Source organism: Mytilus trossulus, chromosome 11 (assembly GCF_036588685.1).
Source record: "Mytilus trossulus isolate FHL-02 chromosome 11, PNRI_Mtr1.1.1.hap1, whole genome shotgun sequence".
Lineage (NCBI taxonomy): Eukaryota > Metazoa > Mollusca > Bivalvia > Mytilida > Mytilidae > Mytilus > Mytilus trossulus.
This window is the reverse complement of record NC_086383.1, coordinates 60177627-60189976: the sequence shown is the minus strand read 5'-3', so window position 1 is coordinate 60189976 and position 12350 is coordinate 60177627. Positions and strand designations below refer to the sequence as shown.

Below are 12350 nucleotides of genomic sequence, written 5' to 3'. Positions count from 1 at the left end.
TGTTTTTGATGCGTTTTGTTATTTGATTTTGCCATGTGATTATGGACTTTCCGTGTTGATTTTCCTCTGAGTTTAGTATTTTTGTGATTTTACTTTTTGCCAAATTTTGTAGATCTCATAAATCCACTGGCTAGCAATGCCCATCTGCACAAGATGGTAGTTCCAATAAGTCAGAGAATATGATTGAAATAGTTTATTACATTGGTTGCAATGAATTACATTAACTTCCCAGTTAGATAAATCCGATAATTTCACATGTGAAATAAACGTGGTTATTTTACTCTCTGACGTCATACAACAATAGGCGTTGTCAAGACGTCGATAACGTCGAAACAAAACATGCGTAGGAAAACCATATAGTTCCTTACATTTTCTACATTAATTTCATAAATAAAACCAATTTGACAATGTAATAAAAAGTATAACTAATCGCCGTATTTGAATATAAAAAATAAGACAGCTTGTGACCGAACGCCGCTATGGATTAAACTCGTGCTGTGCACTCGTTTAGTCCATGCGTCGTTCGGTCACGCGTTGTCTTATTTTTTATATTCAAATACGGCAATTAGTTATACTATTATTGTCCAAGAGTTTCATAACAACTCCTGGTTTTTAACGATATACGTATTCATAATGATTGTCAACTAGCTGGTTTCATATACGCCAATTGTTTATCTTCGTTATACTAGTATTCAGTTGAGAGTTTACAACATAGTTTGCAATTTTGCTAGATAAGTTAGAAAGTATTCTTTATATATCAAACATTATGTTTTTTTGGTATTAAAAACATTTGATGAAACAAAAACAATTTTTTCGAATACCTTTCCCCTTTAAATTTCATTTCCATTTCATGTTCATCTGTTTTTATAAATATCAAAATGAATATTGCCTTCAAAATAGGTCCAGTGTAGGAAAAATAATGTACGTGACTTTTAAATGACTTTTGCATGACATTTATAGGAATAGCAGGAAATATAATACTTATGATGACTGATATTAAATCATTGAGTTGTTTCATAAGTTGTACAGGGAGGGATGGTATATGCATCAGTGTTCATTATAACAATAGGAAACAAAAGATTTGCAGAGATATACTTTTAATATTGTCGGTAAGTTGTATTATAAATATTATCTTTATAACCATAAATATGTTAGTTGCCGAGATGGCGTCTTTATTGTTATGACCCAGTTGACAACATAAGTTGAAACGGTTCATGTTTTGCATTTTCCTGTCTTGTGTTTATTACCTCGATATGAAATACATCAATTTTCCATTTCATTTGGCTTGAGAATCAGTAAACTACTACTGCTTTGATTTAGGTTAATTACTGCTTACCCTTCTGGAGCACCCCACGTTTTTGGTGGAGTTCGTGTTGCTCAGTCTTTGATTGTCTGTATTGTTTCCTGTGTACTATTATTTGTCTGTTCGTCTGTTACATTTTTAGCCATGCATGGCTTTGTCGATTTTTGAGTTTTATTGTCCCTCTGGTATCTTTCGCCCCTCTTTTAATGAATTATGTAGGCACAATTGTTTTAGCGAAGAACTGGCACCATGATCATGCAAATTTTTTAAAAAATCGTTATTTTCATTTCATAATACTGTAAGTTCTGTCAGTTATTTCCACAAGCGATTATTAAACTATAAAACTTTTCGCGTTCATTATTTTTAGTTCATTATGCTTTTATATTGATTTTTAGCTTCAGTTAACAAAATGGGATTAGCATCACTGATCATTTTGTGTATACTTGGAGTGATACTTGAAGATGCGATTGCGCTACCATGCATGTCCGATGATACAAAGGCAAAATTCGAAGCAGCCAGAAAAGCATTGACAGATCTTGGAAACGACATAAAAACTAAAATTACGAAATTAGATAGCGACATGGCAGTTTTAGTTTCTGATTTTCAGAGTGAGTAGATTTAAGTATTTGTTAAACATACAATGCTCCTTAAGAATTAAAAACCCTTAAATATCCAGTGAAAATCAAAATTGTCTCCCCTTTTTCATTTTTGAACGTTTGCAAATAATGTCCAGCACATTCCAACATGAGGCATTCAGAAATAAATATTTGCTATTTACAGTTTATATGTAAAGTTTCAAATTAAGAAAATAGAATATAACAAATAATGTTTAATATATGCATGTTATACTGTAAAATTGAAAATGTAACCAGAATATTTATTTTTGTGTATATCACGTCTTAGAAATAAAATATGCACACAATTATACAATTGATATGAAAATTAAGCGATATATATTCTGATGTACATTCAAACCTGAGAAAAAAAATTATCTATATAACAATAAAGGTTTACGATAGCAAGCTTTTTTAAAATGCCAAACTGATAGTATAATTCACTTCCGGGCAATTTCATTATTGACAATAATTACTTTCCATTTCCGGGTGTATTACTAAATTGGGAAACGAGGAATAAATTATTCTATAACAATTCAAAAAAAAATTAAACAAGCCTAACATGGATTGCTTTGATCAGCCTAATATATATTTATTTTTTTAAAAAGCATTTAGTAAAACGCCAATTTATATTATTCAATGAAATGGTAATTTGTAAATCATCTTTTTACAACATTACAATTCAGCAATGCCACATTTATTAACAGGTTTGAGGTACATCTTTGGGCAACAATTTATAAGAAAAATGTTGTTTTGTATGACTATAAATCACATTTGGTCGCAGAACTTCGCAATCCTCTATCAACATACAAGCTTCAAACGAAAAGCAAAATACATTGATGTTTGATACACTATTTTGCTATGTTATAATGTTTGTAAATAGTACAAACCATTTTAAACAAGGCAAAGGGTTCGCAAAACTTTAAACGTAATAAATTCAATTTTACGATTTGAAACTTTCGGTAACGTAGCTTCATTGTAAACAACAACATTCCTTAAACAAATGATCAGGAGAAAGATAGTAAGCCCCATACTATCGTATCTTATCGTATAAACATGTATTTATATTAAATGTTCAGGCGCAGCATGAACATTGAAAGTATCACTTTTTCGTAGATTTTACATCAACCTCGTTGTCAACCTCTGAATGTACTAAATACTTAACTGTACCCATGGTATCGTTATTGTTTGTATTTTGATATATATTTCAATAACATAAGCATACGGAAACTAATTGTTCAACTATGTAATGAATAAATAAGAAGTGAAGTTAAAAAACGTCCTAGCAATTTTTAATTGATTTTCGAAGTTCTTCATTAGCGTCTGTAATGATAAAACTTTCAACAAGGATTCAAATGTGATCCAAATGTCCAAAGCTTACATTTGATACCAAGGATGCGAGCTTCATATTTACATTAAAATCATATACATGTATAAGAATGCCAGTTTTTATTATTGCTATACTTAAGTAGTCGCATTATTGGCAATAAATCTAAAATCTTGCATTAATTTCGAAATTTATAGTAACAAAATGTTTCACCTATTGCGATATATACAGCTACTTGTATCCGACTGAACTATTTTTAAACCTTAACGCAATACACCTTATCGCTATTTAGTCCATTCCGGGAAAAACAGTCATTTATACAACTTCCTGTTTGGGTCACCGTCCGCAAAACGGAGGTCATCAGTAGTGAGCTGAAGGAGAAAAAACTTCCGAAAGCGATCATCAAGAAACTTTGATATAGTATGATCCACTTTTTTCGAAATTAAAATTGAAGTAAAAAAATATTTTGTTTGAAGTATTTACGGTAGTTTAAACAAGTCTCATTAAAAAGTATCATGCATGGCGAATTGTTTAAACAGGGTCCCAGATAGCTTGAACTGGATGAAAAAGTTGTGTAATTTTAGAACTTATCCGGAATGGAATAAATAGCGATTAGGTGTATTATATACGATGATCCCAGGGAAGAAAAAAATGATCCCATATATATGTATAACCTGTAATACTCGTCATTTGCCATTTAGGTATGGAAGTTATTATTAGATACATAGTGTGCTAGTATACCTAACACGGTTTATATGGGGTCAGTAGATTTCATATAGGGTAAGAGCAAAGCTTAATTTATCTTACCGACTATCTTAACGTGTAATTAAGACTATTCCTAAATCAGGGATCTCATGTTCAGTGGGTGTCGTCTGGTTATGTGGTTCATAAATGACTGTTCATAAAAAAAAGTTCAGTGGGTGTCGTCTGTTCATGTGGTTCATAAATGTTTATTGTTTCCCATTTTTATATAGATTAGACCGTTGGTTTTCCCGTTTGAATGGTTTTATACAGTTTATTAATTTTTGGGTCCCCTTTATAGCTTGCTGTTCGGTGTAAGCAAAGGTCCCGTGCTGAAGGCCGTGTATTGTCTTATAATGGTTTACTTTTATAAAATGTTACTGTGAAGGAGAGTTGTCATTGGCACTCATACCACATCGTCCTATATCTATATCTCAAAGCAAGTTTACATAACTTCATTTGTTATTCTTCGTTGTATTCTTATGTCAATCGATGTCAGTTGTTTTAAAAGATTGTTATTTTAAAACTGAGTAGCAAACAATCTTCATCAAATTCTGACAGAGAATTGTGTGAGTGATAGGATTCATTTAAAAAACTATTTGTCTTGGTATATTTCCTATTGCATATTCAACTTATATGTTGCAAATAAACTTATAGCATTACAATATACTTTGTTCTTATCAAATGTGACACAGCATCATTCTTTTTTATTCACATTATTTTATCGTTTTTTATTTGACCGTTAGAGATATCGATTTACCAACAAAATAAGATGTAATTAATACGTATTTAATTTCTTTAACAATCAAGCAATTGGATATTTCATATTAACCGAAATTTGTCTTTTTCGATAGCAGTTTAAGGTAGATCATAAGTAAATATTTTTTGAGACATAATTTTCTATTACTTATACTTAGCCAAAATGAAGATTTTACTATGCTCTTTTCAGAAATGTAATAAAAAGTATGGGTCACCGTGCTATTTTTCAAGCAATGTGTCGTTAAAAATTGCCTAAATTTGGTTAGATTGTTAATTGAAAAACACATTTGTGTGCATAAAAAAATCTATGAGATAGAGTTTTGAATAAATTATGACACGTCTTGTACTATAGTTTAAAAAAATAAAAATAAAAAATGGTGTCACCGAACTTTTTTTCTTGCTACAAGTATTAAGAAAAAATTTCCCTATTAGTCCAGTATATTTTTTTTAACTGAAAGAGTTATCTTCCCTTAAATGGCTCTTTGGAAAAAATTATATTAAAAGCAAAAAAAAATATATTTGTTTAAATATTTTGGATTATACAATAAATTACCAATGTTTCTTTATCAAACAGTCTAACCTTTAAATTGCAAATTTGTCTCTAAATTTGCAGATTTAGTCATATAATTATGATTATTCAATCCAAGATGACGGTATACCATGTATCTACCTCAAAAGCGCCTATTTCGCTTGACAATGTGTTATGTTTCACGTAATTAGATATACATTCATGAGATTACGCTTGCACGCATGCTGCGTGATACATACAGCATAGTGCCATAAATGAGTCAACTTTTTTAATGGCGATTGGTGATGATTTTCGTTGTCCGACTTTTAAGAACGTCATTATCGATGTTGTGTAACGTAAAATCAATAACATGTGTTCAAAGGGGAATTACTCGAACTAAACTTTTTAAATACGGATTTTTAAACCGGAATCGTAGCGAAGTTTAGCCATTATTGATATCAACAAAAATGGCGAAGCACGGGAAAGAATTGTCAGACGACACCAAAAAGGCTATCATAAGTTTAATTGAAAGTGGTCATCGAGCAAGCAGTGTTGCGAAAAGCTTAGGAATAGCCAAATCAACAATTTCCAGGCTTTTGAAGCGTTGGCGGGTGCGTGGTAATACCGAAAATGTTCCTCGAAGCGGAAGGAGAAAAACTGTCACCAAACGGGCAGAAAACACTCAGTCACGGATTGTGAAAACGACTCGCCGTTCAACCCTCAAGGATATCACCAAGGAATTTAACACTCGCACACCTGCTAAAGTGTCTAGACGAACTGTTCAACGAAAATTGCATGAACTAGGGTACACCAGACGATCTGTTCGGAAGAAAATTGGCATCAGGATTGTTAATCAAAAGAAAAGAGTGGTTTATTGCAGGAGTAAACTTCATTGGACTGTGAACAATCAGTGGAAAAAAGTTATAGTTACAGATGAGATGATGATGGTGATCAAACCTGACGGAACACTTAAAGTTTGGAGGAAGTCAAATGAAATTTGGAGGCCTGAATGTCTGGGATATGTTGCACAGCGGCCGTCTACCAATCTTAAAATTATGGTCTGGGGATGTATAACATATTATGGAGTTGGTACTTTAGCTATGATAAATGGTAATATGAACTCTGTCAAGTATATAGAAACACTGGACGATAATTTATGGCAAGTTGTAACCAAACATTTTGGCAATGAACCGTATCTTTTTCAAGATGATAATGCACCCTGTCATCGGTCAAGGGTTGTAGAAGAATGGAAAAGGCAAAACCAGATACCGCAGATACTGGCCTGCACAATCACCAGACTTAAGCCCAATCGAAAATGTATGGTTTCTGATGAAGAATAAAATAAAAAATAGACTTTATCTGGTTCGTAACGTTGAAGACCTTAAGTCTGAATTACTGCGTGCCTGGTTAGAAATGCCATTATTTTATATTCAGGGACTTTATTCAAGCCTACCACGTCGTTGCAGACAAGTTCTTGTTCAGAAGGGTGGCATAACAAAATATTAAACGTATAAAACTTGTTTTGTGAGGTTAGTTTTTATTCAAAGTTCATTCAACATTTTTGTTATTTTTGGCATCCATTAAAAAAGTTGACTCATTTATGGCACTATGCTGTACATTGTATCGACAGACACAAATTTTTTTTGCAATATACATGTCACTTAAGGGTTTCTTTAAATATTTGAATTTTACTTTTTCTTTTACAGAAAAACAGTGGAAAAAATACAATGGCCACTGCTACTATTATGGAAGCGAGAAACTTACTTGGTTTGAGTCTGAGGTAAATGTCAGCAGCATTTGTATATCAACAGTTTAAAGTCTTTTAACAAAATATCGATATTACTTCTAAAAACTATCTTTTTTGAGAAAAAACGAATGTGAACCTCGCTTTTAAGGACATACACATTTAATCAAATATGTATTACTGGAAAACATTCTTTTTGCAATATGAGCATCTATGTAAAAAGTAAACAATTATAGGTCAAAGTACAGGCTTTAACACAGAGACGTATCTCACATCAAACAGTAATAAGCTACAAAATTAAAGGACCCCAATATGGAAAAAAAAGGAAATTGAACAGTCTAATCGACATGAAAACGAGAACACCCATGAACTACTTTCAACAAATACAACCACTAAACAATATGCCCCTAAATTACAACAGGTGCAAAACAATGCAGCGGGATTAAACCTTTAAATAAAGTTTGAGAATTGAAATGACATTACCTCCATTGACTTCTTCGTTAAATCTCGATAATAATATAATGAGACCTTCTTATATAACGGAAAACCTTGTTTCGTTTGGAATAAGCTGACAAGCTGTTTGTTTTCATGAAATTTCGAAGTTATGTAAAAAATGGCGTTCAAATAATTTTCAAATGATCCGATGTTCGTCTCTAATTTTGCCCATTCATATAAATCAATTAAATTCAGTTTTTATTCCAATTAAATATGTCACAGTAATTTTACCAAATACATAACTAGATTAAGGAGATAGCAAGTCATACAATCAACGCGTTGAAAGAAACAAAACATTGCACCAAATCACGATGTTAGTTTTGACAAGACCTATGTAGACAAATTTAAACAATTTTACTTATATCACTACTGCGTTGAATTGTTAATCTAATAGAATATGTTTATGAAAATGATCATTTTTTTTACCTGGATCATATCTTAGTTTACGGTCTTTGTAAATAAAATCACCATAAAAATATGATATGAAACTAATAAAATACTCAAATCGTAATATTTGATATCCTGGAACCAATAAATTTGACAGTCAATTTTCATTACCAAATGCTATTCAGTATGTCAAATTCCATATATATTTCAATTTTTGTTTATTTGAGTTTATTTTTTAGCAACGATGTATTCAGATTGGAGGGCATTTAGCAAAAATAGACGATGAGGCAGAAAACAAATGGATATTTGATAACAGAACATGTACGTAAAACCAATTATTTTTGTTATAAAGAATACAGAACGAAAAAAAGAGAACCTAATAAATAGATGAAAGGTTACTATATATTTTACCCTGAGGAACCCGTGTAATATTTCATCTTTAGAAAAATGTTCAAGTTTGTCCAAGATAGTCGAAACTTACTTAGTGGGCAATAAAAACCTTAAGTTGAGCTAACAAATAAATAATGAAAAAAGCGAAAATACCAGAAACTATGCTGCAATTCTGACTCCGAAAATAATTGGGGTATTGTAGTATGTAAATACATTTTTTCTAAAAACTACCTTTAATTTACATTACATGGGTTAGTTAAAACTGGTCAGTTTCATTCGATACGCCCTTTATTCTATAAGTCTAATAATATTTGTTTGTCCGTGCGTATATGGACTACTGCAGCATAATAAATTCTATCAAATTGCCATGCATTTAATATGTTTCTATAACTTAGAACACTTTCAAAGTCGTAAATGATGCATATGTTGTTACTAATGCATTTAGTATGACTGTAATGTGTTGCAATTCGAAATTGATATATTTGACCTAGATACGACAACCGGTCATTCTGGCTGTTCAAAATCCACCCTCTAAAAAATCACAGAGCCAGTCGTAAGCTTGTGAAGAAACAAAAGGGAGAGTTATGGAAAAGCCTACAGTAACACTCTTCACTTATACACATAGTACATAGAAATTACCTTAATTGTTCTTATCAGAATCAAAGTAATTGATGCAAGCTATATTTTCTTGTAATTTTAACAAGGATATTCGTGTATTAATAGCCCTCACTATCGCTCGGGGCAAAAACAATCACGAGTACAATGCCTACACATGTTCAAACTACAATAAAGTATAGCTTGCATAAATTGTTATATTGCAGCAAATATATATCGAAAGGTAACACATGGCCAGCGAAAGCTCTTTTTTTTTAGAGCGCAGGTGGTCGTGTGGTCTAGCGGGACGGCTGCAGTGCAGGCGATTTGGTGTCACGATATCACAGTAGCATGGTTTCGAATCCCGGCGAGGGAAGAACCATAAATTTGCGAAAGCAAATTTACAGATCTAACATTGTTGGGTTGATAATTAGACGAGTTGTTTATACATTATGTACACAGCCATGTATCACCATCATTGATGGCGATCCGATGGATACATCTGTTGTAGGGTTGTCACTGACTCAGACGTACTTATGAATATAATTATTTTCTGTGACTGTATCTTACATTAATTTGTAGGATCCTTTACTATAGATACTTTAGCTGATCTGTAACAATAACATCTTCATGCCTTATATATCATGTACTATAGTACGCCGCTAGATTAAAACTGACGTGGAAAGGTAACACATGGCCAGCGAAAGCTCTTTTTTTGAGAGCCCAGGTGGTCGTGTGGTCTAGCGGGACGGCTGCAGTGCAGGCGATTTGGTGTCACGATATCACAGTACCATGGTTTCGAATCCCGGTGTGGGAAGAACCATAAAATTTGCGAAAGCAAATTTACAGATCTAACATTGTTGGGTTGATGATTAGACGAGTTGTATATACATTATGTACACAGCCATGTATCACAATCATTGATGGCGATCCGATGGATACATATGTTGTAGGATTGTCACTGACTCAGACGTACTTATGAATATAATTATTTTCTGTGACTGTATCTTACATTAATTTGTAGGATCCTTTACTATAGATAATTTAGCTGATCTGTATTAAACAATAACATCTTCATGCCTTATATATCAAGTACTGTAGTACGCCGCTAGATTAAAACTGACGTGGAAAGGTAACACATGGCTAGCGAAAGCTCTTTTTTTGAGAGCGCAGGTGGTCGTGTGGTCTAGTGGGACGGCTGCAGTGCAGGCGATTTGGTGTCACGATATCACAGTAGCATGGTTTCCAATCCCGGGGAGGGAAGAACCAAAAATTTGCGAAAGCAAATTTACATATCTAACATTGTTGGGTTGATGATAAGACGAGTTGTATATACATTATGTACACAGCCATGTATCACTATCATTGATGATTAGACGAGTTGTATATATATATACGAGTCTAAATTGAAAACTACGTTCAAACCTATGAATGCGTTGGATAAAAACCGCAAAAAAAAATTGTTAACGTTTGGCCACGATGTTGTGCCACAAACATTCGGTGTCAATATTTCTTAAGAACACCAGATCTAGATTTCGACAATATATGTCTCTTCAGTGATGTTAGGGATCGAAACGGTATTTGGAAGGCCTTATAATTTACTCTCAATTTAAGATTGACTATTGAATTTAAGAGTCAATATAGGATGAACGGACCATATAAACCGGAGGGAAAATATGATACATGCCCAAACAAAAAATATATATAAACGAGTCTAAATTGAAAACTACGTTCAAACCTATGATTGCGTTGGATAAAAACCGCAATTTTTATACGTGTGCATGTCAAACAAATTTCGTTGTAGGGTCTAAAAACAGCACAAACAACATTTTCCAAAAGACCAAAAGAGTGAAAAAGTATATTTTAACAAAACGCATTTGACTAACAGGTCGAACAACTGATGTTCTTTAACCCTGCTGACTGCCATTGGCGATTGCCAAATAAAATTGATCACAAGATGTAACAAAATGGATCTTAATATAAATTTAATACGTCACAGAGAAAAAAAAAATTGTTAACTTGTGGACAGGATGTTGTGCCACAAACATTCGGTGTCAATATTTCTTTAGTACACCATATCCGGATTTCGACAGTAAATGTCTCTTCAGTGATGTTAGGGATCGAAACGGTATTTGGAAGGCCATATAGAAAGTACCCTCATTTTCAGAGAAAGTACCCTCATTTTTAGATTAACTCTTGAATTTTAAGAGTCAATATATAGGAGGAACGGAAGAAAAAAGAAAATATGTTTATACAAAAGTACAAACCAAGTCTAAACAGATAAGACGTTACTTTTGTAAGGGTTACGTCTCTTTAATGCATTGTTACAGACTTATTATTATCGTGACATTACGTTACCGTTAGTAACATCCATCCATGATTATCACAAAGATGTGAAACCGGTTGGAAAAAAATGTAGAGAATTAAAGGACTTTAAGAGCATTTCGAAATTTTATTTTATTTATATTTCTACTAGTGTGGACACAGAATTCAATTTTTAGTATATATATATACATATTTTTTTAAATGTATATGATGACACGTTTACCGTGATGCACAATACATTTCGTGTGGTTATCAGAAATTTACTATGTGAGATATAAGCTATTCGACTGGAGAAAAAAACTGGCGGTACTTTGTTCGAACACTAGACTGAAAAAACATAGTTTCATTTCAGACAAACTTGATGTATGGATGGGACTTACAGACCTAAAGGAAGGAGAATTCCGTTGGAGTTATGATCAGACCTTAGCAACATATAAACCATGGTTTGGTGGATGGGGAAGTAAAGGTACAAGTTATAACTGTGGATTGATTCATAATAACAAAGCCTATACCTGGCTGGATTATACTTGTACGAGTAAATTCGTGTATGTATGTGAGAGTCATTTCTGTAAGTATTGAATCAGAAACTTAAGAATTCAACTGCATCCATGTTAAATATGCTACAGTACATGTAGAAATAAGCGAAATTTAACATCAGGGAATAGTAGTTAAATACAAAAGTCGTAGGAATACCCTTCCATAAAAGTAACCGTTAACAAATTCATTTAACATATTACCCCATGTTTTTAATTTTGTATACTATAACTGTTGTATTGTATTGTAATCTGGTCGTATTTAAATGAACACACAATAACCTCTCTTCAATAAAAGGTATGTTGTCTGAATAGCGTCTAAGTTTGAATTTATTTCTAAATTATTTTAGTAATAAATTGATTCTTTATTTATTTTACAGGTTATTGATGTTGAATGAGAAGACATTTGCCATCCAATAAAAATAAAGAATGCCTAGAGTATATTGAGTTCTTACAAAACCCACTTTAGCCATCCATATGACAATTTGCCCTTACAAAGTCAACATGGTTATAATTCGTATAATACTTTGTGGTCTTTGATAAATTTTTCCATTTATTTTGTTCGTGTTAATGCCTTTCAAAACAATAAGGAAGGCAAATCAAGGTAAATGTTTCTTTTTCTACTTTTCA

At 32.5% G+C, this 12350-nt stretch overlaps 1 long non-coding RNA gene across 1 annotated transcript; it reads left to right on the top strand.

Annotated features, from left to right (window-relative positions):
• Nucleotides 1–6958: 6958 nt before the first annotated feature.
• On the top strand, nucleotides 6959–12143 carry LOC134690515 (uncharacterized). Its single transcript, XR_010101953.1, has 4 exons — nucleotides 6959–7032; nucleotides 8118–8199; nucleotides 11540–11755; nucleotides 12101–12143. It is a non-coding gene; the product is annotated as an uncharacterized LOC134690515 (long non-coding RNA).
• The last annotated feature ends 207 nt before the right edge of the window (nucleotides 12144–12350 follow it).